The sequence below is a fragment of the Ciconia boyciana genome, chromosome 4 (genome assembly GCF_034638445.1).
Source record: "Ciconia boyciana chromosome 4, ASM3463844v1, whole genome shotgun sequence".
NCBI lineage: Eukaryota > Metazoa > Chordata > Aves > Ciconiiformes > Ciconiidae > Ciconia > Ciconia boyciana.
In genome coordinates, this window is record NC_132937.1 from 30,108,743 (window position 1) to 30,135,333 (window position 26,591).

Here is a 26,591-nt window from a genome sequence, read left to right on the forward strand (position 1 = left end):
CAGCAAACTTTGCCTAAATTTAACTATTAAAATTTCTGAGAAATAGTTTGGGGAAGTCATAGCTATTTATTACACAGCCCCTTCTTAAACAGGGTACCCTTGGGAAAATGTATTGCCCAGAAACTGGAGCAAATACATGTACCATTATATCACAAAGTTAATGCTTAGCTGAATCAACTCAATTTTAAAACAACAAATATTTGTGAATAATGTTATTTTCAGCAGCTACAGATATAGTCCTTCAAATTTCTGGGAGTTTAGCAGGTTAGTAGGCTGTTCAATCTATTTGTTTGTTTCCTTGTTTATGAATAGTAAGTTACCAGCTAACAGAAAATCATGAAGTGACTCTTTGATGATTTCATTTGGTTTGGGCTTGTATTTTACCGGGAAGGCTTCCTTAAATTCTTTACCAAAATGACAGTATTCATCTCGTCTTGTGGTCACCGCACACTTTGGTTGCTCTACATCACATGACTATATGGATCAGATGAAAAAAGAGGGATTTTTTTCTGTCTGTCTATGATGAGTTTTGTCAGGTCTCTGGGTCAGAAGCCCCAAAGCTTTAAACATGTATTCTACAGATTGTCTACTGACTGTCGTCACATCAGTTGTGTCAGGTGGCACTTCACCTATGGAGACTTGGAGTCACGTATGGAGATACAGAGTCCAGAGAGCCATCAAATCCCTGTTCAGAAAATCGTTCAGAAAGAAGGTGAACATGGGCCAGTTGGCAAATGGAGTACATATGCACTCAGAGCAAAGAAATGCAACAGTCCCAAACATTTGTTAGCTCAGCTGATTTGCCTCTCCTGCTCCTTTGATTGTGTAAATTTTCTTTGTATCTGTGAGATGTTAGTGGGACTGTTTGTGTCAGTAAGAGCTCACCACAGCAGGGAAGTGTTGCAAAATCCGTCCCCCTCCTGGGGAAAGCAAAGAGGAGAGTGTTTGAGCCTGTGTGTGGAGAGCAGAGGGCAGGGAGGGGAAGGGAAGTCACCACTGGCAAAACATCTAGAATTTAGTTTTCCTCTTCTATGCCTTCTCCCTTCCCATTTATTATTACTATTCAATGTCTTTACTGTTTTTTGAGTTTCATTGGGCTTTTTTCCCTGTTATTTTTTCTTGAAAGTTAAAAAGACCATGTGCCAAATTTTGAGTGAAGGCAATTCAGTATGGAGCCATTGAATGCTTTATAGTAGCTAAAGATCTCTCTCTCCTAAGTGCAGGTTGCTCTCACTCTTACACTAAAGCAAGTTTTTGTAGCTGATGGGATTCCCGATGTGTTTCCAGCCAGGCACTGAAGCTCCATGTGCCGTAGCAGAACTGGGGTCTGAAGGGCTGAGGGGATATTTCACAAGTGAGGACACATTTGCACAAGCTGCAAATGTGTACTTCTTGTTCTGGCAGTGCTCTCAAGTGACCTCGCCAGGCAGGCATCCCTCTCAAAAGACTTGGGGATTGTTATCCTGAAACTTTTGGTGCGATAGTAAAATTCAGCTGCCATTAACAGCTCAAAGTTAACAATTTAGTTAGAGGATTTCAGGGGTTTCAGAAATATAATAGAAGGGATTGTTCAGTTCCTGGAGGAGAAATGGCTTAATAATTTGGGGGTTAATAATGAGTTTTCCATTGGAAGAATTTATGAATTAATGCTGCAAAGCTAGAGTGGCATACTCTAGACCAAGGGAAGGGTATAAATTATAATGAAAGGGGGAACTTCCCAGAAAGAGGTAGCATGTTGATGATCATAAGGATTTCAGTTGTCTTTTCTAGAAGGGTGGCAAGAGAGGTGGCTTCTGTGCAAATTTCTGCAGACTGCTCCTTGGCCTTGGTAAATGTCTTCTTACAGAAGAGGTGTGCTAGTTGATGCTCTTCCTCTGGTGAACATGCCCAGCTTCTGGATGTGTTGGGTCTCAACAGCTGTGTTTTACAACTCCATACCACTGAAGTAAAGGGAAGGTTCCTATGTCATTCAAAAGCACTAATTTTCAAATTAATTAATTTGTAAAAAAAAAAATGTAGTCATATTTCCTCCTCAATTATCACCAGCATATTCAGCCTCTGGAAACCTGTACCTTGTGTGCAGGATAACCACATTTTCTTCATTTCTGTCCTTAACAACACTTCTATGAAGTCCTCACTGGTCTTGTCAGGAAAGTGATGCTATAGATGTATTGAAAACCAACAAAACATACTTATGCTCTGAGTTATATCTCACTCTTTGTGTACATGTGGTATTTATGGACTGTTGCATTTGCCTATTTCTCAGTTGCTTAAGAGTTGATGTAAGAAACTAATTCAAGACCAGTAAATACAAGGGGCAGGTATTTACTCTCCCTTAACTTACTCCCATTTTTCAGTGGTGTTGGTCTGATTTTTTGCTACTGTGTGATCATATAGAGTTATCTTTTCCTGATTTCTATGTGTAGAGAAGGAGTAAAAATCTTTGCTTGGGAACAGTCCATGAAATATACTTAACTCTATAGTGCTGATTTCCTTGTGTCCACTTAGATTACTGATACTTTCGCAGTAAAAGCAGCTGAAGATGGTAGTGAGGAATCCCATAGCTGGCAGATACTGTTGGTCTTTTCATTGCTTCACAGTGCTTTCTGAATAGCTGGATGCTTTTGCGTCTTTTAAAAATGCATTTTTTAATTATGTTTGTGCCATCTACCAAGATGATTCATATCTATAAGAATTGCTACAGTAGAGCAGTTTGATAAAATTACCACAACCATTCAAACACAGTAATTTTGTATTGATTCATTTATTAAATTTTCCTAGGACCTGGACTAGTTTTTACTATCAAAGTTTTTTTACTGAAAAATGCCAAAAGGTAGAGAAGTGGAGCTAAATCTTCCACTGTAAGGCCATTAATGCATACAAGCTTCTTGGCAAAACTCAGACCTGATTCCTTCACAGATCACTGCTATTTCAGCAGACCCATTTAGAATTTTAAATCAACCTGAATATGGAAAAGTAAGTTTGGTTTTATATCAAAATTATCAGCACCTTTCCCCTTTTTTTAAGCCTCAAACACAGCAAAAATATTTGCATTTGATTTGATCACCCAGAGTCAAGGGCCTTAGTTATAATCACCCTGAATTTTTATATTAGCTTGCAATCCTTTGCCAGGATTACCAGTTCCTGATGCTGCCATTCTTAGCATGCAAGCGGCCTCCGCTCTGGTGGATGCTCCCCTCCTGCCAGCTGCTCTTTCCTCCACTGGCAGCTCTAATAAACTATCCCAGCTTTCCTCACAGATTCTGTTATTTTAGCTCTTAGAAAGAATGTAACATTGTGAATCAAGACACTTTATTGCACACAGGATGACCTTAAGTAAATTCTTCTGAATCTCTGTCCTCATGAGACTCTTAAAATGATTTTTGTACTGCAGATCTTACAAGAGACAAAGTCTTGTGTATTCTTTCTCTTTCTAAGCTATCACCTTTTGCATCCCTGTGCTAGAAGCAATTGGTTTGTATTAGGATGATACACTATACAACAGTGACACTGATCCAGTTTTCTATATACTATTACAACTAGAAACATCTCTCCAATTTATGGTATGACTCTTTTTTAACCAAAAAAACCCCACAATAAATCAGTATATAAAGTAAACATGTTACAACCTTGCCCCTTGATTCTTAACATTTAATCTCCATTTCTATCAGATGTCAACTGATTCACAGGATCTTCACCACCTTCCTCCCATTTGACCTCCCCTCCCCTCCAAAAATCTCTAGAGGATAAGTTGCAGTGGGTGTTTTCTTCTGCTTTAGGCTGTAAGCATCATACTTCAGAACCAATCTTATTCATTTCCATGGGTTTGCCAGGGAAAAAACAAACAGTAGAACATGGTCAAAAGAATATCTTACTTATGAAAATGTGCAGTTTTGGATAGAGTGGAATTATTAGTGAATTTGTCTCAAATTTGGCAGCTTCAGCCAAAACTAAATGGATATTTTAATTTTGCTTTCACAAGCAGTTCTAAATGGTTTCTCCCTACTCCCCAGGTGGACTCCAGACTCGTACACTGGGTTCGTGGAGCCAAGGTAAGTTTGCCAGGACAATTCAGTGTGTAATAATGGGGTCTCCAAAGGGCAATACACTCAATAAGGTAACGGCTACTGATAACAGGTCACAGAAAGAAAAAGTCGAAAGAAGGGTAATTCAGGCACCTGAGGCACTCATCTGAGAAGGGGGAGCCCTGGATGCTGCTTTTCACATGAACACTTTATATGCAGAAGTCAGTAGCTGTAAGGTATAAGGGGTACCTGAAAATTAGCACCAGCACTTGCTTGTAGACCTCTATTTAAAACCAAAATATTTTCTGAGCTGGTTTAAACTCCTGTAGGATTCAGCACATCCCTGAAGAGGACCCCTGTGTTCCTTGTGAATATTCCTTTGCGGACGCCTTGAGCCCTTTGCTCAGCAGCACAGCAAGCACTAGCAGGTGTATAGAAAATACCCTGGCCAAGGCATCTCACAGACTGCTGTAGAACATCCTCCTCAGGTGCAAGAGAGCAGGCTTGAGCCCTTTGGGTCCACTAACAGGACAGATACCCCAGGCAGTCTCCTGTTACAGAAAAGACGGGTGTACGTGCTGCTGGCCTGCTCTAGTGCTTTCAAAGAATAGCTGTAGGCGTTGCCTCAGAAGATAATGCTATGGTCTGCATTCCACACAGAGGAAGATCTTGAGCTGTATAGCCACTTTAGATACCAGAGGCTGGTGTTTAACATCAGAAAGGTGGGGTGACCCAGCACAGCCTCATTTTCAGCCTTTCTTGCTGGCCAGCTCTGGGCAGCTACTTACTCAATGCACAGATTTTTGCATTGCTGTCCTGAGGCAACTTGTTCTTGCTGTAAACACCAGGTGTTGAATCTGGGACCTTAGACTGTACACCAAGAACTCTGTACCTAAACCAGGGGTACTTGTGTTCTGGTTTGGATTTGCCTTCTAGTTTCCATGTTGATCTTAGGTCAGGATGCCCAACACACAGAAGATCAGCATCGTAATGACTACCTTACACCTAATCATTCAGTTGGTTGTATATTCACACCACATATACATACATAAATGATGAATATACATCCTATCCGTGAAGTTTCCTATAATTTTGTGATTCACATCACAATTCACAATATGTTTTTTAGACCTAGAATGTCTATATCAGCTAAACATTAGGTTTGCAGACAAATACTGAAAAAAAAATGGAGTAGGGGAATTAGCAGCTATTCATTGACTTCCTGTTTAATTAAAGCTTACTGCAACATTTTCCTGCAAATGAATGAAATTCCTTGTTACCTGCTGATTAGCTTTGAGCTGACTCTTTCACAAGAATTAATCAGCCAGGCACTTTGACATTAGACCAAGACATGTAGGATGTTAACATCCTCCTGATTGTGCAAATAATTTCTATTAAAAAAGCAAACCTTGATCTGAAGCATAAAATTATGAAAAAATAATATCTAAGGAGAGTATTATTTCCGACACCAGTGCAATCTGACTGACAACATTGTCCTGTCTTTTCTTGTACGCCTTTTTAAAGAGCTATCTAGGAAGTGAAGCTGGTAACAAAACTGGAACAGATTCAGAGGTGTTCCTAACTTTAGCAGAAAGTTGACTCCCTGGTGAAACTTGATATTGCTTTATTTATTTGTGTACACAAGAAAAATATCAGTATTTGCTGAGTCATGTCACTCAAAAAATTCCAGTGAGGGGCATCATGAAAACAAGATTTAAAACAGCTGTTAGATAGCTTCTCAGAGAAACCTGAAGTCGTGTTGCCCTACTCTTCTCCAAACATAGCCTTAGCACCCACAGGCAGAGAAATCTGTGACAACTCTGTGAGTTATAGTCCAACACGCTCCCTGTGAGCATGGAGATAGGACATTTGGAAATGGGACATTGAGGGAATGGTAGGAGAAGAACATGCACAAGTCTAGCAGATCATTTTGGGAGGTAGTTTCCCCCTTCAGCCTCATAGCACATATCTGGACAACTCGTCGCAGCCAAGAGTTTTCTTTGGCCAAGGAACAAACAAAATATTTGAGCCTCATGTTCCCCTGCTTCAGCAGTGCAACCAGTAGCCCATTCCCATGCACGTTTTACCCTCACCTCTTCACCTCCCTAGCCATGCTTCCCTTTGTCCCTTGTATTTCTCCAATATGTGCAGCAGTGACAGCAGCTGCGATCACTGTGGAAGGCTGGAGGAAGCTCAAGGGGCACCAGCAGATCTGCAAGGAGGCAGCGTGAGAGGTATCTGCCCTGAGCACCATGTGGGTGTCGAGGTAACGCAGGGGCAGATGTTCTCAAGGCCACCAGATATTGCTGCTATTGCCTAGGTGAAGGTAGAGATCCCACAGTAACTCCTTTCCCCAGCATGGCTGTCAGGATCCTGCCACCACATCAGTCTTGCTCTGTCCTCTTCTTTGCATGAATAAGCTGCTTCTACTTCCACCTGCCTCACCTGCCTCTTGCTGGCTCAAGTGCTCACAGGAGGGTCTGCAGGCAGCCCGCTCCCAGGTGGCACTAGGCTTAGGAGAAGAGGACAGGACAGGACAGAGACCAAGACAGCTTCCCCCTGTCTTTCAGACTGAAACTGCAGAAGGTCTGCTCTCTACGTGTCAGGGAAGGATTTCCTCCTCCAATCTGCCTTGTGCCCATCACTGCCCCCTGAGCACCTCTTGCAGGCAGCGCTGGGCTGTGAGCCTTCCAAATGGAAAGAGAGAATCATAGAATCACAGAATATCTCAAGTTGGAAGGGACCCATCAGGATCAACTCCCACTCCCTGCTCCTCGCAGGACCACCTAAAACTACACCACATGACTAAGAGCATCATGCAGACATTCCTTGAACTCTGACAGGCTTAGTGCCATGACCACTTCCCTGTGGAGCCTGTTCCAGTGACCAGCCACCCTCTCAGTGAAGAACCTTTTCCAATGTCCAACCTGAACTTCCCCTCACACTGCTCCACTGGTGCCGATGGTCACCAGAGAGAGGAGATCAGCACCTCCCCTCCGCTGCTCCCCTGAGGAAGGAGCAGACTGCCATGAGGGCACCCCTCAGCCTCCTCTTCTCCAGCCAAGTGACCAAGCCAAGTGACCTCAGCCGCTCCTCCTAAGTCTTACCTCGAGGCCTTCCACCATCTTGGTCGCCTCCTCTGGACACACTCGAATAGCCTGATGTCCTTCTTACATTGAGGTGCCCAAAACCGCACACAGTACTCGAGGTGGGGCCACACCAGTGCAGTGCAGAGTGGGACAGTCACCTCCCTTGACCGGCTAGCTGCGCTGTGCTCGATGCACCCCAGGACACCGTTGGCCCTTTTGGCTGCCAGGGCACACTGTTGACTTGTGTTCAACTTGCCATCAACCCAGACCTCCAGATCCCTTTCTGCAGGGCTTCTCTCCAGCCTCTCATCCCCTGATTTGTATGTATAACCAGGATTACCTTGTCCCAGGTGGAGAATCCTGAACTTGTTCTTGTTAATTTTCATACAGTTGGTGGTTGCCCAGCTCTCTAGTCTATCCAGATGTCTCTGTAAGGCCTCTCTACCCTTGAGGAGGTCCACAGCTCCTCCTAGTTTAGTATCATTAGAACTTACTTAATGTATGTTTGATTCCTGTATCCAGATCCTTTATAAAAAATCAAAGAGCACTGGCCCTAAAATCCAGTCCTGAGGAACCCCACTGGTGACTGGCCACCAGCCTGATGTAACCCCATTTATTAAAACTCTTTGAGCCTGACCCATAAGCCAATTGCTCACCCAATGTATTATGGACCTGTCTAGCTGGACATTTTGTCCAGAAGGATACTGTGAGAGACAGTATCAAAAGCTTTGCTAAAATCCAAAAACATCACATCTACTGGCTTCCCTTGGTCAGCTAGATGGGTGACCTTGTAATAAAAGGAAATTAAGTTGGTTAAGCAGGACTTTCCCCTCATGAACCCATGCTGGCTAACACCAATGACTGCATGGTCTCTCACGAGTTTTTCAATAACTCCCGGAATAACCTTCTCCATAATTTTACCAGGCACTGAAGTGAGGTTGACAGGCCTGTAATTACCAGGGTCTTCCTTCTTACCTTTCTTGAAAACCAGGGCAACATTTGCCAGCTTCCAGTCTACTGGGACCTCTCCAGACTGCCAAAGCTATTGAAAAATAATGGAGACAAGTCCTGCAGTGACATCGTCCAGCTTTTTTAGTACCCTGGGATGAATCCCATTGGGCCCCATAGACTTAGGTGCATCCAGCTGGAGCAGATGATCGTATCTGTCTCACACAGGAGACAAATTGTCTGAAGGTCTTGAAGGTCCTACTCATAGGGTTCCAATTGTTCACACAGGTTGTGTCATCATTGACAGGGGTGGGAACATTAGGCAGTTCTCTTCAATGTTGCTGTCAAAAGTATTTCCACTCCTGATTGTAATGGCCATCCTGGCCATTCTGCTCATGCCGCTGTTGCACACGTGTGGCAATTAAGGTGGCACAAGTGGCTGAAGGTCTGACACTGACAGATAGGCAACTGTGGGGGCTGCAGACAGGAACAAAGGAGAGTCACGGGCGAGTAGGATGTGTCTCTGCTGGCTGTCCATCACCTCTGAAGGAGATCACTGGTTGGACACAGGGTGCGTCTCTAAATGTGCAAGCAATAAATTAAAAGCTAAAGCTTCATTAAACTCCTTAACCACAAATGAAGCAAAGACCTTTTATACTGCTGTTCCCTTATTCCCAGTTCTGGCAATGTAACAGAAAAGCAAAAGCCTCAATTTTCATTTGGGAAGGATTAGGGAAAAGCAGAATTTTTTCATTCTTTGTTCTCCTAATTTTTAGCCGTAATACAGTTTTCTTGCCTTATTAATTGTCACAGATCAAGTTCAGAATGTATCTTTAGATCTCCCTTAACTTGTTTCTTCCTAACTGACATAAAATTTTTCTAATAACACCTTGAATGTTTATGAACGCAAATTATAAAGTCCCTACTGGTAACTGCGAATATATTTAACTGATTTTTCAAGGCATTTTCTATTTTGCTAATACTTAATTTTCTATGTGTTTTAGTTTTACTGCATGTGTATAATAAAAATGCCTGTATGGCACATCTTTCACTTGGCTTACACAGAACAGATTTTTCTCTGTTATTGGGACCTCTGCGATAAAATAGCTAATTCTTTTTCCTTCATATCCCATAATCATTATTTATACAGTGCCATGCTTAATAAGTGAAGTGTGCCAAAAACATGCATCCCTGATTTTATGATATTTTCTTCAAAGGCAAGTTTACTGTGAATTACAGTATAGAGTGTGGCCTTCCTCACAGACGTCTGAGCAGCTAGTCCTGCATCCCATTAACCTGTTTTGATCATGAGAGATGTTCAAAATGCATCATTAGGATTGCTTTCATGATGTTGATACCAGGCCAGATGCACATATAGCCAAAATAGTAGTCATATAACTCTGAAAATATTTACTATGATTTCTGCATCATCAGAGCCAAGAACAGGCCTACCTCGTTTCAGCTGATCCCAGTTCACTTTGATTTTTCTGAAAGAATATCTATATGAGGAAAAGCCGTGATGAATAAAAAACCTTCACACCTGGAAAAGATTAAGCAAATAAATGGATTTATCAAAAGGCAGAGACAAACACAATGTATTGTTTAGTTCTCATATTTTTTCATTTGAATTTCACATTTTTTTCACTTGAATTAACATAGTTGATGTTGTCTCATAATCCATAATATGGTTTATTTAATGCAAGTGCTCTCTAAGAGATAGAGTGTCAGGAAGAGACTGTAAATGTAATCTCGTAGATTTGGACTAAGCATGACCTTAATCTAATTGGGTCCTTAGTCTCTTCTCTTGTAGCTAAAGAAAAGGCACCATAATATTTCTTTATTTGATTGCAAGGTCTTCAGTATCCTCCTCTGTGTTTGTATGCTGTCTAGTGCCATGGAGACTTCTCCCCAGTTAAGGCCTGTGGGTGCTGCTGCAATATAAATAAATGAGAATGAGGGGAGTGAAATGAAAGAAGAGATTGCTATAGTAATTCTGCATGTGAAGCTGATGTTCTCCCCTTCTAGCAAAAAACAATCAAGGCAGAAATGTAGACATTTCCTCAGCAAATCTTAGTGCACAGGAAAAATCATCCTTGTGACTGATCTTGCTTTAGGAGACAACTAAAACAGAATTAGGCTGAGAAACTTGCTTATAGCTGAGAACACTCCGGGAACGTATTTATGGCATCAGCTTACCCTTTTGTCTAAAAAGCAATAAACAACCACCATAAGAAATGGCAGAGTCAAGGAGGGTTTAAAGGTTGGAATTTATTAGAACAATGTTTCCTCATACCTAGTACTAAACTTTCCTCTGCTGAATGTTCGTTTCATTTCCTTGTTGGAAACAATGAGAATTGCTCTCAAAAAACCACCTGTCTCATCCCACTGTCTTGTCTAGAAATCTCCTGCAGAGCCAAACCTCGTATCCTTCATCTGGAGTTACGGACATGGGGAAACATTCATCTGCAAATGATAATACAAATGGGACAAGAGTGTATGTTCGTCCAAAGACCTATTTAGTTACCTTGAAAAACTATGGGGGGAACCAGAGTCTGAGGTCCTCAGAGCGCTGTAAACAAGGTTCAAGGTTTCAAAATAGAAAACTTGGAAATACACTTTTCAGCATCATGCTCCTGCTCTTGGACTTCCACTGTAGCTCTAGTCTGTGCCCACTCTTAAAAGCCACATGGGTCAGAGAGCTGAGCTGAGTGCAGCGAGGTAACACAGCTGAGCAGCATGGCTCTGACTTTTGTGTTCCCCTTGAAATCACTCAGGGCACTCCCTCCTAAGGGAGGCCCCATGGGAACAGAAATACTTGAATTCTGTTTGCTGTAAGTCGTCTTGAGTAGTCTTTGCAGACATATCACACTATCAAAGTTATATAAACATCCCTTGTGTTTCACAGTCTGCTCCTAAAACACATGGAAAGAAAGCCTGAAGGAGCTTCCCAAAACCCACAGTGGGTGTGTGGCAGACCTTGCTTTAAAATTGGATCTCTCTTCACTCCCAGACCTGCATTTCACCCCGCACAGTAGGATCCTTTCCACTTTATTTCACGTAATCTGCTGGCTAGCCTTAGGAAAGCTGAAACAAGTGCCCGAGCAGCTTCTCAGGTTGCAAACCACTTCTTGCCCAAACAAATAAATAATTCAATCATATTTATCTCATGACCTTGTACAGAGCAAGGAAGAGATGAATTATTTTCCTCATACACAGCCCCTCCAAAATGCAAAGGCTGTTACTCAGCAATAGTCCTGTGACACCTAGTTTACACTTTCATACCACTGTGTAAATATACTCCTTCTCCCCATGCCGCTGTGGGCTAGAGGAGTAAATGTTTGATTTCCTCTTCACAGCCAGGAAAGCTGGCACAACTGGTGTGTGATGGTGAGGCACAGCTCTGAGCTGCTTTGGGAGAGCAAAAAATCACAGTCATAGAAACGTTTGTTGGCAGGGAGCTCTGAAGAACATTTAGTCCAACCTCCTGCTCTAAGCAGGACTATTTCCAGCACAAGATAAGCTCACTTGCAGCTCTATAAATACTGAGTAACCACTGAGATTAGGAGAGATTCTTCAAAATGTTACAAAATATCCATAAACTATCATTATGGACTGCTGGGGTTTTTTTCCTTCAAATCACAGATATTTGTTTTAAAAATGCGGTGAAAATAATCAATCTTTATTTTGCTGCCACACATCAGAGAAGCTATCAAACATTGTTCTTCAGTAGGTTAAATCTTACGTATTTGCTGGCTGAATGAACTTAGAGGCACGTAGAAGCACTTTCAGAAACCTCCTGTAACCTGAGCACATAATTTCTTCTCATTCCACGCACCTTGCCAGGTTAAGAGACGTGAGCGGTGAGAATCACTGTGAACATGACTCTTCTGTGCTTAATGGAATATGACAACTAATAATTTTAACTATTCTCTTTTTTCTTCCAATACTACTTTTGTTGGTTTTAAGCAACATGTGTACTTCCAGACCAAAGGACTCACAGCAGATTCGCACACTGACCATGAAATAGTTATTTTCTTGAGGAATTCCCTGAGCATTGCATGGAAATGAGTGAATGAACATGGTGTTACTGTAAAGTGGTCATCCTCCAGTCCTGAAGTGAGCAGTGCTGAGGATGGTTAGCAAGGAAAAGGGCTGATACATTATCTAAGCCACAGGCATACTGCCTGTGAATAGAGTTTTATGCTGTCAGTGAGATACCTGAAATTCTTTGGCAGTCCTCTGTAGCCCTGGTAAACATGCTCCTTTTTTCATCCCAAGAAGCTCGAAGCCAGCAGACCGTTTTACAAGTCGCCTATTGCTCCTTTGAGAAATAAGGAATAACAATGGCAATGGAGGAGCAGCCAGGGTCATACCAGAGGTGGCAGGTCAAGAAGACTGCTCGGTCTTACTGGACAGCTGACCTCCCAAAACCCTAACGAGAGAAGGCATTTCCATTAACCACAAAGAAGATAGATAAATTAGATTCATTTTGTTTGGCAGCAGCACAACGGACAGCCATGTAGCTGTGACAGCAGGAGTGGAGGAAGCTGCCTGGCTGGCTGGATGCAGCACAGACCCATGAGTCTGACAGACATGTAAAATATGTGAAGAGGATTTTTGCTGGTTTAGAGGTTAATTTACAATGGAGAGTGGGCACACTGACTCAGTTACTCTTATCTACCCATACCTAACCACCACACACTGCCTCTCTGGCACAGACTGTATTTCCACCTGCGAGACAAAATCTCTCTGCTCACCTGAGAGCCTCTTGATCTCACTGCTAACCCAGGTACCTTTGGAATGCCAAACGTATTCAACTGACAACATAGGGAGATTTCGCTCCATTTAGAATCCAAGGCATCCTTGATAATTGCCGCTTTTTTCAAATAAGACAGCCTGATGCTCCACATGTGGTAGAACATGTAGCCATTAACAAATCCTTTATCAAATCTGTTTTACACTGATTTTACATTGTTTTCACCATGCAGGTCAATGAATGTTCCTGTGCCTCCATTTTGCTGTTTTATTCCACTGCCACTGAATTCAGTAGAGAAGCTCCTGCTTTACACTGCAACTATAATATGTCACAATCATGGGTGTAAAGTAACACTTTTTTCTGTTTGTTTGGTTAATCTACCATATGATCATTTTAATCCTCTAGTAAGCAAAAGAGAAGAGCCAAAGTAATTTATGGAAGCACATAAGGGTGAAAATAGTAGGAAATTGTAATTTCTGAGTCTGCAGACTCCTTACTTACATAAAGCTTTTTGACATGTTTAACTGGTCAAGGGATGTTTCTGCACTTATGAAAAGATGGAACTTCCTTTCATAAACATGCATGAGAAACTGTACAGGAAATGGCACCCAATTAAACTTTATGGCACTTAGATAATACTGAAACCTACAGTAAGCTGACTAATAAATTATCAAGCCAAATAATACAAAGTATCATACAAACAACATCTCTTGCTGGCATCATAAATGGTAGAATTCTGACCATCAATAGCCCCAATATAAACTCGAGCCAAAAAAAGCTCAGTATAAAGAATAAGAACAAGGAAGTTCACAGTCTGTTGTCTGGCATGAAGGAGCCTGGTCTTTAAGAGATGTTACAAAACAAAACGTTGCAGGCGTCTGACTACTATCTGTCCTTTTGAAAACTGAAATGTATTTCCGCTCATGAAAGCAGAGATTTTAAAAAATACACATTAAACAAAGAGGAAAAGGCATTGTAAGGGGAAAGCTCTGTAACACTACAAGTGACCTGATTTTCCAAAGCTGACCACACTAGAACAGCATATCTTATGGGCATTCACAGCAGCATGCAGGTCTTTTACAAAGCTGGAATTTTCACTGTGCAATTAACCAGAACTGAAACATGCTCTGGAATGATGTATTGAAAATATTCAGTCAACAGGTCCAGCTTGTTCCAGGTAGACATCTTTCATCCTTCTGCCAATTCTTATTGGCCTTCCCTTTCTCCATCCCTTCTATTCTTTCAGAAGAGGAGAGGAGGGAGGAAAAGGGAATGGAAAGAAGAGAAAAGGAAAGGAGAAGGTAGGAAAAGTTTAAAACCAAATGCCAAAAGAAGATTTGGCATTTTCATCAAAAAGTTTCCTGAAAAAAGGCAGCCACTCTACCCTCCTACCCTACCTCCCAAATTAATTTCCTTTCAAAACCTCTAGAAATAAATTTACTTTGACATATTCGTTGTAAATTTTTTGTGTGTGATTGGAACAACTTCAGCTTCCATCCAGAACCACACTCAATAGGTGAATAACAAAATCCATAGGGTATGAACTATGAGCTAGCCTGACCATAAGAGATGATGGCCCTTTATCAATTAAAAGCTGGGCTGCAATTTCACAATACAGCCTCAAGGGGAAATACAGCGCTGAACAGCAAGATAAGAAGAGATTTCAGCATTTCTACAGTGTCAAAATTTAGTTCTCACTTTCTTCTTTTTCTAGACAAGAAGAAAATCGAAGTACACAAACAGCTGCTATATATAACCTTCACCATTTTACGCAGAGCTTGTGACAAGTATCTTTGCATTTTCTGCTCTGAGCCATTTCTTTAGCAATGTGCCGCAGAGGAACATTATGCTTGTTATCTTTGATAATAGGAACATTATCTTATTAAGCTGAGGGAGCAGTGCTTGATGTAACATAAACAAGTAAATTATCTTAAAATTGCATTTCACTGTCACTGAAAAAAAGACATTGCCCATCCCTGGAATCTGTGGAATGTAAATTGGTTGTTGGGGTTTGGATTTTTTTTAAACATTGGATAGCATTTAAATCCATTTTCAGTGTGAAAGTTTTTTCCCTGCTTTATAGCTGAAATTTTTTACTCACTAATTACTTAATTTTGCCTCTAACTTTAGTAATAATAATGTTTCAACTAAGAAATGTTAAATCTTTTCAACTTTTCACCTCTGTTCAGTTATTATTTGGCCGATTCAGCAAATGCAGGGGGGTTCTGCTTTTCAATCTCTACCTTTTTTTTCCACATGGGATCTCACCTTTTTTTGTCATATTTCTGCTCAGAGCCACTGTCAGCTGAGTGGAAGTAGAAGTGTTTTGTCCATTTGCTTCTTTTGTTGCCAAGGTGTTCAAGAATTCCCTGACTTTCAGCACAGTTTTTCTGGTGACAAACCAAACATTTTCAGAAAGAAGAGAAGAGCAGAGCTGTTTCCTAAATTCCTGAATTTTCAGAATTACCCAGCATGCAGTAGGCCACTCAGCATATTGTATAGGACAGCATCCAATAAGGTTTTACAGTTTAAATGTAAAAAACCCAATTACTGAACTTTAATACTAATATAGAAATTAATCCAGCTTAGTAAGCACTGGTAGTTTGAAGCTCTATCCATGTGAAAACTCTGCTGTGTGGATACCCTTCACTATTCTGACAGAGACCTTCTGAGATAGCTCTGTAACATCTAGGTGACATACTAGGATATCTATACTCATAATTTAAAGAGGTCCAGAAAGTGACCTGAAACACTGGCCTGTGTTCCCCATACTTAGGTTTAACATACATGGAAGTTAAATCACTTCCCTGACTTCTGAGGTGGCCTTATCCCAAGCCAATTTGTCTCTAAGGAAATCCTGGGTACAATCCAAGGAGACAGACAGGATGGAGACCACTCTCCAAAGGCACTTTGGATGTGGTGCCCTTCTACAGAGGTTAAAGGCCAGAAAAATGATTCTTGGTAGGGGCTGACTCCAGCCCAACCTGGGGCTTTGGGGAGAGAAGATAAGGGGTCCTGGGAGGAGACAGGACTTTACAGGTGAGACCTGATGGAGACCTCTCTACAGTTTGCTTTGTGATTGCCCACCTCTCAGGGCTGTGTGATTCCTTTTATGCCTAAAAGTAGTGCCATTCCCTCTGCTTCTCTTCTTACTCAGCCCCAAATTTTGGCAGGCTGGCTCTGCTCTGTAATGCTCTGAATGCTTTGACAGGCACCAAGGCAATGTCCATTCAAGGTGTTCCTGCCTCCAAGCCATGACTGTATATGTCACCCTTTTAATTCTCTGAGCTCTTTCTAATTAAAGTAAAAAGGGTGCATATAGACTATTTCAGACTGATGCATTTACTCCAGGAACTTCATTACTTGAGTTGTCTTCAAAATATGGTATTCAGATGATTCCCCCAAACTACCTGCAATCCTTCAGAGTTGCATGAGGCGAGCAATAAAGGTTGAATTTGGTTGGCTGGTTTGTTGTTCTTGTTTTTTCCAATTCACACTTGAGCCACTAAGTTAATTATCTGGAGAGCAGAAAGACTTGTAAAAGGCACTTCTCCCAGAGCAGCTAGAGAGGTGGAGCACTGTCTTCAACAACTGCCAGCAAAAAAACCAGCTGAAGTATGTCCTGCCAGAGAAAAACAGCTTTTAGTTCACTTTTAGGGAATAACATTACGAGGTGAAATAAAACAAGTAATTTCCTTGTGTGCCAGCAGGATTTCTTACCCTCTTAAAACATCTACACAAATAAACTTGTAACATACTGGCGACCTCTTCACTCTTTCCATCACCACAAGGGATGCTGCCAATGTGTCAAAATCACAAATGTGCAAAGCTGGGTGAGATTTTTAACATATTCAGCATTGGCTTACTTCTCTGTCCCTGAATGTCAGTGGGCTTTTTCAGGCTGCAGTGGAGCAGCTAGGACAGAACTTTCCATACTTTAGAAAATCCCACCTGTTTCTCTCTCATTCTGAGGAACTGGTAAGTTTTGGTATGTAAGTCAAAAAATATACATTTTCTGCAGCACAAAATGATTTTCAACATGCAGTGAGCAGTGATAAATGTTGCCTGAAAATGTTGACATACAATCTGAGCAAACAGTCTGCTCTCCTCAGTGGTGTTTTTAGAAAAAGAAAATATTAAATTTACCATTATCATTTCATGCAGCACCACATGATCAACCACGAGTAACTCTCAGGTACACATAGTACTTTTTCCATAGTAGTCCAGTTGCTTTTCTGATTGATGTGAATGTGAAACTGATTGAACAAATGTAAATTTCAGTTCAAAAGTCAGCCAAAAATTCCAAGTCTTTCTCGATTTCAGATTAACCTGTGTAAAACCAGTAAGTTTCATGTGCTGATTGCCAAAAAAACATGAATTAGTTTATGAATCTTAGAAACACTGTTCTGTTTGAAGCTTTCCAAGACGTAGTGCTTATTCATTGTAAACAAATAAGAATTGCAAATCTGAGACTGGACTGAATTTCAGGTTTGTATCAAACTTGAAAGAAGGCAAGTCTCATTTGTTTTTAGCGTTAGTGTTATGAAAATTTCAATAGCTCTTTTACTTTGTGATACCTTAAATTCTTTGAAAGTCCAGCGCTTTAGTGCATGTTAACGTAGCATATACTGATGTCCATGTAAATTGGGAAGTTTATTGAACAAGAAAAATTTTACAGAGGTAAAAGCTGAATTGCTATTGTCTTTAGGATTTGGCAATTAAAATTTATACAGTGCTAAAGGAAGGCAGCAGACAATAGCAAATCCTAATATTAAAAAAAGGTGGGGAAACATGAACGTTCTTGGATCTCCACCTAAGTCGACCCTCTACATACGCAGAATGAGTCACCAGAACCGTCCAGACTCCTGCTAGTCCCGTGGGCATGGTAGTCAGCTGTGTTCAGTGTTTCATTGACTCAAGCATATCAGTTCACTGCTTTGTGTGCTTTCTTAGTTTGCCAAGTTGCATCCTTTCTGATATCCTTTTTCCCCGATGGTCAATTTGGGAATTACTGTCATTTAGTGTTCACACACTGAGATAGCACTTAGTCATCTCTGTGATGGCGTTCATATAACTATGTGAACTTAGTTTCTGGGAACACAGACATTTTGCTCTGCTGTTCAGATAACTGTGAAAAGCACACTAACTTGTTACAGTTTCAGTTTATTTGATTTTTTTTTTTTTTTAGTTTATTTGTTTGCCTTAGCCTCTCTTTTCTCCATGTAACATGTTTGCTCCTACTTGTGCAACACAGACAAGTTCAGATGCCAATGGGATCTTGCCCTGGATTGGGAAGTATTTGCATCTACTTCAGTTAAGCTTAGAAAGCTAGGAATTGACTTATTTGCATTATTTAGGATGCACTATGCACACGCACTTTTTAAAAAAAAATGGCTGATTTGAGCTAATCACAGATATTAGGATGGAGAATTGGAGGATGCCTGTGTCATCTAGTCCAGCTGTCTGCAACTCCACAACCACCTGAACAGGCACACACCAGATATAGCCACGCACCAGGAACCGTGCCCAACATTGCCAATGAAATTTCATACCCAAAAGCTACAAAAACCATATGAGATAGGTAAAGAGCTGGAGAGACCAAGAATTTTGTTTCTCTCTTAGGTCACTGTTACAGAAGGGAATTCATTACATGAAAATGCCCTGGCTGGCGCAAATAAATGTTGGCTTTGGGGAATGAGATAGAGAAATGATAGCAGCACTATCACTTCCCCATCAATTCAGTGTATAGCCCCACTGGTGAACTCTGTCATGCCTAGATTTAGGTTTCTGCTGGGATCAGTGCTGCCTTGGACATCCAGACAGATTCAGAGGCCCAACAGCAATGTGTGTAAATGAAATAATCCTCACAAGGGAAAGTATTATTTGGAAAAAAAAAAAAAAATTTGTGGTTTATCATCAGAAGATAGAAAAGTCAGCCAAAAAAATAAAATAAAATAAAATTATCTTCAGTGTTTGAGGGAACTAACTAATTAAAGCAGAACAGCTGGCTGATCTGAGACCACACAGTAGGGTTTAATGACCTGTTAACATCCCAGAAGGGGAGCATGTGGTCTGATTTACAGAGGTGTCGAGTGCCTGAGGCACTTCACTTCAGAGTAGGGAACTGATGCTCAGCATATCTGAAAACAGGATCGGTGATTTTAACGAGGATTAAAAGTCCTGTAACTAGTTCTGATAGTGACATTTATTTGGGTGATTCCTTCTCACTCCCTTCTGGACTTGGCATTTCCAGCTTGAAATTCTTTATAGACATTGGTATTCTGGCATCTCTTCAAATAAAACAGACATTTACAGATGTATAAAATGAAACATTCCATGAAATATGAGGCCGACATATGTAAATACAACTGCATTGGCTGTGGTGGGACTTCAACCTGCTTACTCAGAGGTCGGACATGACCCAAAGAAAAGCTGGGACTTGCCCCACGATCATGGTGAAGAGTCAGTGTCAGAGTTCCCAGCACCTGAGTCATGTACTTGGCTGAGTCATCCACACCTCTGTCAGTACATGGCTTCATCCACAATGCATCATGCCTTCTTCCTTTCACTGACCCTCAGTTTGCTCCTAATTTAAACTGAGTGATCCTAACATTTATCCTGGGTTCAGATTCATATGTGTGTCTCTCAGTCAACCTGGTTGTCTCCCTCCTTGTTCTCCTTTCTCGTTGTTCTGTCCCATCCAGGATTTGTGTCAGTGGCTCAGCCCTTTCTCCCAGTTTCAATAAGGAGCGTGGACTTGGTGCACATCTCCCTTATCACACATTCTTCGCCCTTCACTTACCCTGCCTAGGAGACCGAGGACAGCAGGACCACTGCTGACATCTGTCCATGGAGGACTACCATGCTTTTCACTGATCAAACCAAACAAAATCTTTCCCAAATTGTAATCATTACATTGTTTTGTGTGGTCAGGAAAAGAATCACTGGGTTTACAGACTGTGGTTGTCTTCATTAGTAAATTAGCATAAGGTAATAGGTAGCTCAATCATTGTTGTTTAACCTGTCCCCTGTCTCCATACAAAACTCTATTGCTGTCAACTTGCACGGGTTTTACCTGTAATAGGACAATGTCTGCAGGTAGAGCCAATCTTGTGGTGCCATGGGTCACAAGAGAGCAATGGGAGAAAAAATGTATCCTTCAAAAATAATCCCATGATCTGTAAGTCATTTCATGGCCTGGGAGAGGTGTTGCTATAGCTGTGCTATTGCTGACAGAATGGCAATGCCAACTGCACAGCTGCATTAGTTAAGGATGGGAGCATACACACTGTATTTTACCACCAAATACAGGATGGAAGGTAACAGTGATACCAAGCAGTTCCTTGACACCTGACAATGCTTTCTTTCTCTTTTTGATATTCTTTGATGTTTTTTGAGTGCCGTAGCTCTGTTTTGGGGTAACATCAGTTAAAAGTTGCAATGCCTAACTTATTTTTATAACACAACAGCACTGCCTGTTTGGAAAAATTATGGTAATTATAGTTGGACAACAGTCATCTTCTTTGTGTGTTCCAAACGATTAAAAGGGAAAATTTAACACAGGCATAAAGTACTTAATATTCTCAGATTTAAAATTCATGCTACAAGGAGTGCCATCCAACTGCAGGAATTGTTACTCATCACTTATACCCACAGTCACAATATTAAAAAAACCTATAATCAAGTCAGGTAACATTAATATTACTACAACACCTGGTCCTTTATGAGGGAAGTCTTTACTTAAGTTTTTACCTGTTTTTGACTGACTAGCACTTAAATCAAGTCTGTTGGTATCTCTGTGCGGACATGCCCAAAACAAATGGACATGCCTCTTAATGGGCAAAGAGCAAACATGGCTTTAAAAAAAGAAAAAGAAAAATGACCAGCCAAACCTCTCAAGTTGCTTGGATAATCTTTGGAAAAATTACAAGAATGGATATTTAATATTTTGAAGTTCATGTAAACGAGTCTTGGACACCACCAGCTGCTGAATCAGGATTATCCCTACGTATGAAGCAGGCAGGAGAATTATCAAAGGTTCCTCATCTCTCTCTCTTAAGCTGTGGTAATTTTGAATTATAATTAAAAGTCCTTAACATTCTCACACGAACAGCAATTTACTGGATGGAGCAATTTAGATTCTCGGAGGTCATAAATGTTCTGTCCAGTTAAGCAAAAGAAAAAAAATTAAAAAAAGGTGGGGTAGCTTTTAAGTACATTGACCATAAGAAAAAATCCAGCAGCTTTGTGAGGTGCCCGGCTGCTGCAGGGCACGGGCAGAGCTGGGAGCCTTGGAAGCATGCTGCAAAGCCCTGCACACTGAGCAGGGCTCTGCCAGGGCTGGCAGAAGAAATTGCTGAGCACAGGGGTACGTCCAGCACCGTATCCTGCCCTCAGCTTGAGACACTTCTCACAGGTTGCACATTCAGCTGCTCAGGGGATGCAGCCCTGACTCCTCTTGTGAAGGCTAATGCTGATATTTTTCACTGAAAGGACTAAATGGGATGTGCTATTTTGTTTGCAGACAGTCAGAAATAACCTCTGCTTTGCATGATAGCCAAGTCCTCGCAGCACCTGGGGAACTGGGAAGCCCAAACCCATTGCCTTCCCAGCCTGGGGAGATTTAAGCTCATCTCGCTCACCTCCAGCTGATCAGCACAGCCACCCCCATCCCTCCCCATCCATCCCTGCTGCGTTCAGTAGCCGTGAGATGTTACAAGAGCCACCTTGGGAAGCACCAAAACTCAACTCCTCACCTCCTGATGCGTGCTAAAACTACCAGTCCAGAGGCTCAAGCATTTTGTCCCTCACTCTGCACAGGGGCACAGCCCCCACAGGGGGTTTAAAAACTGCCCTTACTCTGTTTTTTGAATCCCCGTTAGGCTTAGGCACTAGCCTGCCCAGTGTGGGAAAGCCCTGCACAGGTACAAGAGCAGGACTAGGGGCACTTCGGGAAGGTCCAAGTTGTACAGGGAAGCACTGTGTGAACTCAGGTCCTGCTACGGTTGGGTGTCCACTCAGCAAAGAGGGACTGGGGCTGTTATTTCAATTACATGCTTCAGGGACACTGTCCTGGTTTTGCCTGGGATAGAGTTAATTTTCTTCCTAGTAGCTGGTATAGTGCTGTGCTTTAGATTTAGGGTGAGAATAATGTTGATAACGCACTGATTTTTTAGTTGTTGCTGAGCCGTGCTTCCACTAGTCAAGGACTTTTCAGCTTCTCATGCCCTGCCAGCAAGAAGCTGGGAGGGGGCACAGCCAGGACAGCTGACCCAAACTGGCCAAAAAGGTATTCCATACCATATGACATCATGCTCAGTATATATACTGGGGGGAGCTGGCCAGGGGGTGGGACCACTGCTCAGGAACTGGCTGGGCATTGGTCAGCGGGTTGTGAGCAATTGCATTGCGAATCACTTATTTTGTATATTCTTCTATTATTATTATTATTTTTTATTATTATTATTATTCCTTTTCTGTCCTATTAAACTGAGTTTATCTCAGCCCATGAATTTTACTTATTTTTCCCTATTCTCTCCCCCATCCCACTGCGGGGGATGTGGAGTGAGCAAACGGCTGTGTGATGTTTAGCTGCCTGCCAGATTAAATCACAACAGTCCTTTTGGCACCCAACGTGCGGCTCAAAGGGTGAGAAAACAACAGATCTGACCAGAGCGTGCTAAGGCAAATTTGTTATAAGCATTCATTATGTAGGTTTAATAGTTGCTGGTCACAACGTTGATTTATTTGCTCTCAAAGTTGTGTTATGTTGGGGACACTTGCTGTATGTGTTCCCTGTTCTGCTGTTTATCACCGCTGGGAGCTGGATCAAGGTTATCATTTTGCTGCACTGTGTAACACTGGTTTATGATATGATAAAATTATTGGTCATGAGACTAATTTGGTATTTGTACTCCGTATTGCCATCATCTCCATAAACTGGGAACCACCTCTCAGAAACTATTAATAATTACAGTCTTTACCTTTTCTCCTTGGAGAACCAATCTATGGGGAAGATGGAGGGAACACTTTCCCCTGCTCCTTCACCTTCCCTTTCTCCTTCAGGCTAGTTACAACAGGTCTTGAGAATTTTGAATATCTTTGGGATGTTCAAACCAGTATGTTCCTATTGCTATGTCTCCTGAATGTTGTTCAGGTCTCGTTTAGGATTAAACAACTATTTAAGAATAACATCCAAAGATCTACCCCTGTGACAGGCATTGCAGCTACTCAAGCCCCAGTAACAGGCACTGCAGTTACTCCAACCCTCATGACAGGCACTGTGGCTACTCAAACGCTGGCAAAAGGCACTGCGGCTGAACCAGAGAACCAACCCATGCCGGTATCAGTTGCCCCTATACACAAGAAGAAATACACAAGAAAATCAGCTCATTTAGTAAGGGATGAAGATGAACCAGGGCCATCATGAGAATGGGAGGAAGAAGAGGCAGAACCCACAAACGAGATGGTAAGCACCCAATCCCTATCCTGAGTGAGCTGCGAGATATGCGAAAAGATTTCAGCCATCGTCCAGGCGAGCACATTGTCACCTGCAGGCTCCGAACGTGAGATAACAGGGCCAGTAGCCTGGAATTAGAGGGTAAGGAAGCCAAGCAGCTGGGATCCCTTTCTAGGGAAGGGGGCATTGACAAAGCGATTGGAAAAGGGGCACCAGCCCACAGCCTCTGGAGGGGACTCCTGTCAGGTGTGAAGGAAAGGTATCCCTCCAAGGAAGATGTTTTATGACACCCAGGCAAGTGGACCACCATGGAGAGAGGTATCCAGTACCTGAGGGAATTAGCCATGCTGGAGGTGATTTATGATGACCTGGACAACGAGCAGTTATCCAAAGATCCAGATAAAGTTCAGTGCACACGACCCATGGGGCAGAAGTTTGCATGGAGCGCACCGTCATCACATGCAAACTCATTGGCGGTAATGACCTGGAAAGACGGAGAGCGACAAACAGTGGATGAATTGGCTGGCCAGCTCTGGCACTACAAAGAAAGTCTCTCTTCCCCCCTACGGGCCTGCACCTTGGCTGTGGAAAACCTGTCCAAAAAACTGTCCCAGGTGATCCAGGAATTCCAAGAGGATATGTCCTGCTCCCCACCCGTATGAACCAGTATCTCAGCCATTAGGAATAAGCATCCCTCTGCTCAAGAGAGAACATATAGGGAATACACACCACGGGCTACCCCGTGGTTTTACCTGCATGACCACGGAGAGGGCATGAGGAAGCGGGATGGAAAATCTACCTCAGCCCTAGAGGCATGGGTACGTCAGTTGCAAGGAAAAACCATCAAGCACAAAAGGGGGTTCTTCCAGGAAAATTACTGCTCCACTTTCCAGTGAGCAGGTCCCCAGACAGAGTAGAAGAGCTGATCCTACTTCTGATGGTAATAAAGGGACTTTTAATTCACACTTACAAGAAGTGAGTAACGAATACTATGACCAGGACTAGAGGGGCCCTGCCTCCAGCCAGGTGGAGGAAAGGGACAACCAGGTTTACTGGACGGTGAGAATTCGATGGCCTGGCACATCAGACCCACAGGAGTTTAAGGCTTTAGTAGACACCGGTGCACACTGTACCCTAACGCCATCAAGCTATAAAGGGGCAGAACCCATCTGTATTTCTGGAGTGACGGGGGATCCCAACAGCTAACTGCATTGGAGGCCGAAGTGAGCTTAACTGGGAACGAGCGGCAAAAGCACCCCATTGTGACTGGCCCAGAGGCTCTGTCCACCCTTGGCATACACAGCCTCAGGAGAGGGTATTTCATGGACCCAAAGGGGTACCGGTGGGCTTTTGGTATAGCTGCCTTGGAGACGGAGGACATTAAACAGCTGTCTACCTTGCCAGGTCTCTTGAAGGACCCTTCTACTGTGGGGTTGCTGAGGGTCAAAGAACAACAGGTGCCAATCACTACCACAACGGTGCACCAGCAGCAATATCGCACCAACCAAGACTCCCTGATTCCCATCCATAAGATGATTTGTCAACTGGAGAGCCAAGGAGTGATCGGCTAGACTCGCTCATCCTTTAACAGTCCCATATGGCTACCGTGAAAGTCTAACCGAGAGTGGGGACTAACAGTAGCCTACTGTGGCCTGAATGAAGTCATGCCGCTGCTGAGTGCTGCCGTGCCGGACATGCTAGAACTTCAATACGAACTGGAGTCAAAGGCAGCCAAGTGGTATGCCACAACTGATATGGCTAATGCATTTTTTCCAATCCCTTTGGCAGCAGAGTGCAGGCCACAGTTTGCTCTTACTTGCAGGTGTGTTCACTACACCTGGAATCAACTGCCCCAGGGGTGGAAACACAGCCCTACCATTTGCCATGGACTGATCCAGACGGCACTGGAACAGGGTGAGGCTCCGGAACACCTGCAATCCATTGATGTCATCATCATATGGGGCAATGCAGCAGAGAGGTTTTTGAGAAAGGGGAGAAAATAGTCCAAATCCTCCTGAAGGCCGGTTTTGCTATAAAACAAAGTAAGGTCAAGGGACCTGCCCAGGAGATCCAGCCGTAAGGAATAAAATGGCAAGATGGGCGTCATCAAATCCCAATGGATGTGATCAACAAAATAACAGCCATGTCTCCACTAACTAGCAAAAAGGAAACACAAGGTTTCTTAGGCATGCGGGGTTTTTGGAGAATGCATATTCCAAATGACAGTCCAATTTTAAGCCCTCTCTATCAAGTGACTCGGAAGAAGAACGATTTCAAATGGGGCCCTGAGCAACAACAACCTTTCAACAAACTAAACGGCAGATAGTTCATGCAGTAGCCCTTGGGCCAGTCCGGCCAGGGCAAGATGTAAAGAATGTGCTCTACATTGCGGGCGGGGAGATTGGCCCTACCTGGAGCCTCTGGCAGAAAGCACCAGGGGAGACTCCAGGTCAACCCTTAGGGTTTTGGAGTTGGGGACAAAGAGGATCCGAGGCCTGCTGTATTCCAACTGAAAAAGAGATATTGGCAGCATACGAAGGGGTTCGAGCTGCTTCAGGTGGTTGGTACCGAAGCACAGCTCCTCTTGGCACCCCGACTACCATGCTGGGTTGGATGTTCAAGGTAGGGTCCCCTCTACATATCATGCAACTGATGCTACGTGGAGTAAGTGGGTCGCACTGATCACACAACAGGCTTGAACAGGAAACCCCAGTCACCCAGGAATCTTGGAAGTGATCATGGACTGGCCAGAAGGCAAAGATTTCGGAATATCGCCAGAGGAGGAGGTGATGCATGCTGAAGGGGCCCCACTGTATAATGAACTACCAGAAAATGAGAAACAATATGCCCTGTTCACTGATGGGTCCTGTCAACTTGTGGGAAAGCATCAGAGCTGGAAGGCTGATGTATGGGGTCCTATACGACAAGTCACAGAAACTGCTGAAGGAGAAGGTGAATTGAGTCACTTTGCAGAGGTGAAAGCCATCCAGCTGGCTTTAGATACCGCTGAACGAGAAAAACGGCCAGTGCTGTGTCTCCATACCGACTCACGGATGGTGGCAAATGCCCTGTGGGGGTGGTTGCAGCAATGGAAGCAGAGCAACTGGCAGCGCAGAGGTAAACCCATCTGGGCTGCCGCATTATGGCAAGGTATGGCTGCCTGGGTAGAGAACCTGGTTGTAGACGTGTCCCCTATCATGCACCAGCCTCCAGGAAAATCGAACGATACAATGGACTGTTAAAGGCTACACTGCAAGCAATGGGTGGTGGGACATTCAAACATTGGGTTACACGTTTGGCAAAGGCCAGCTGGT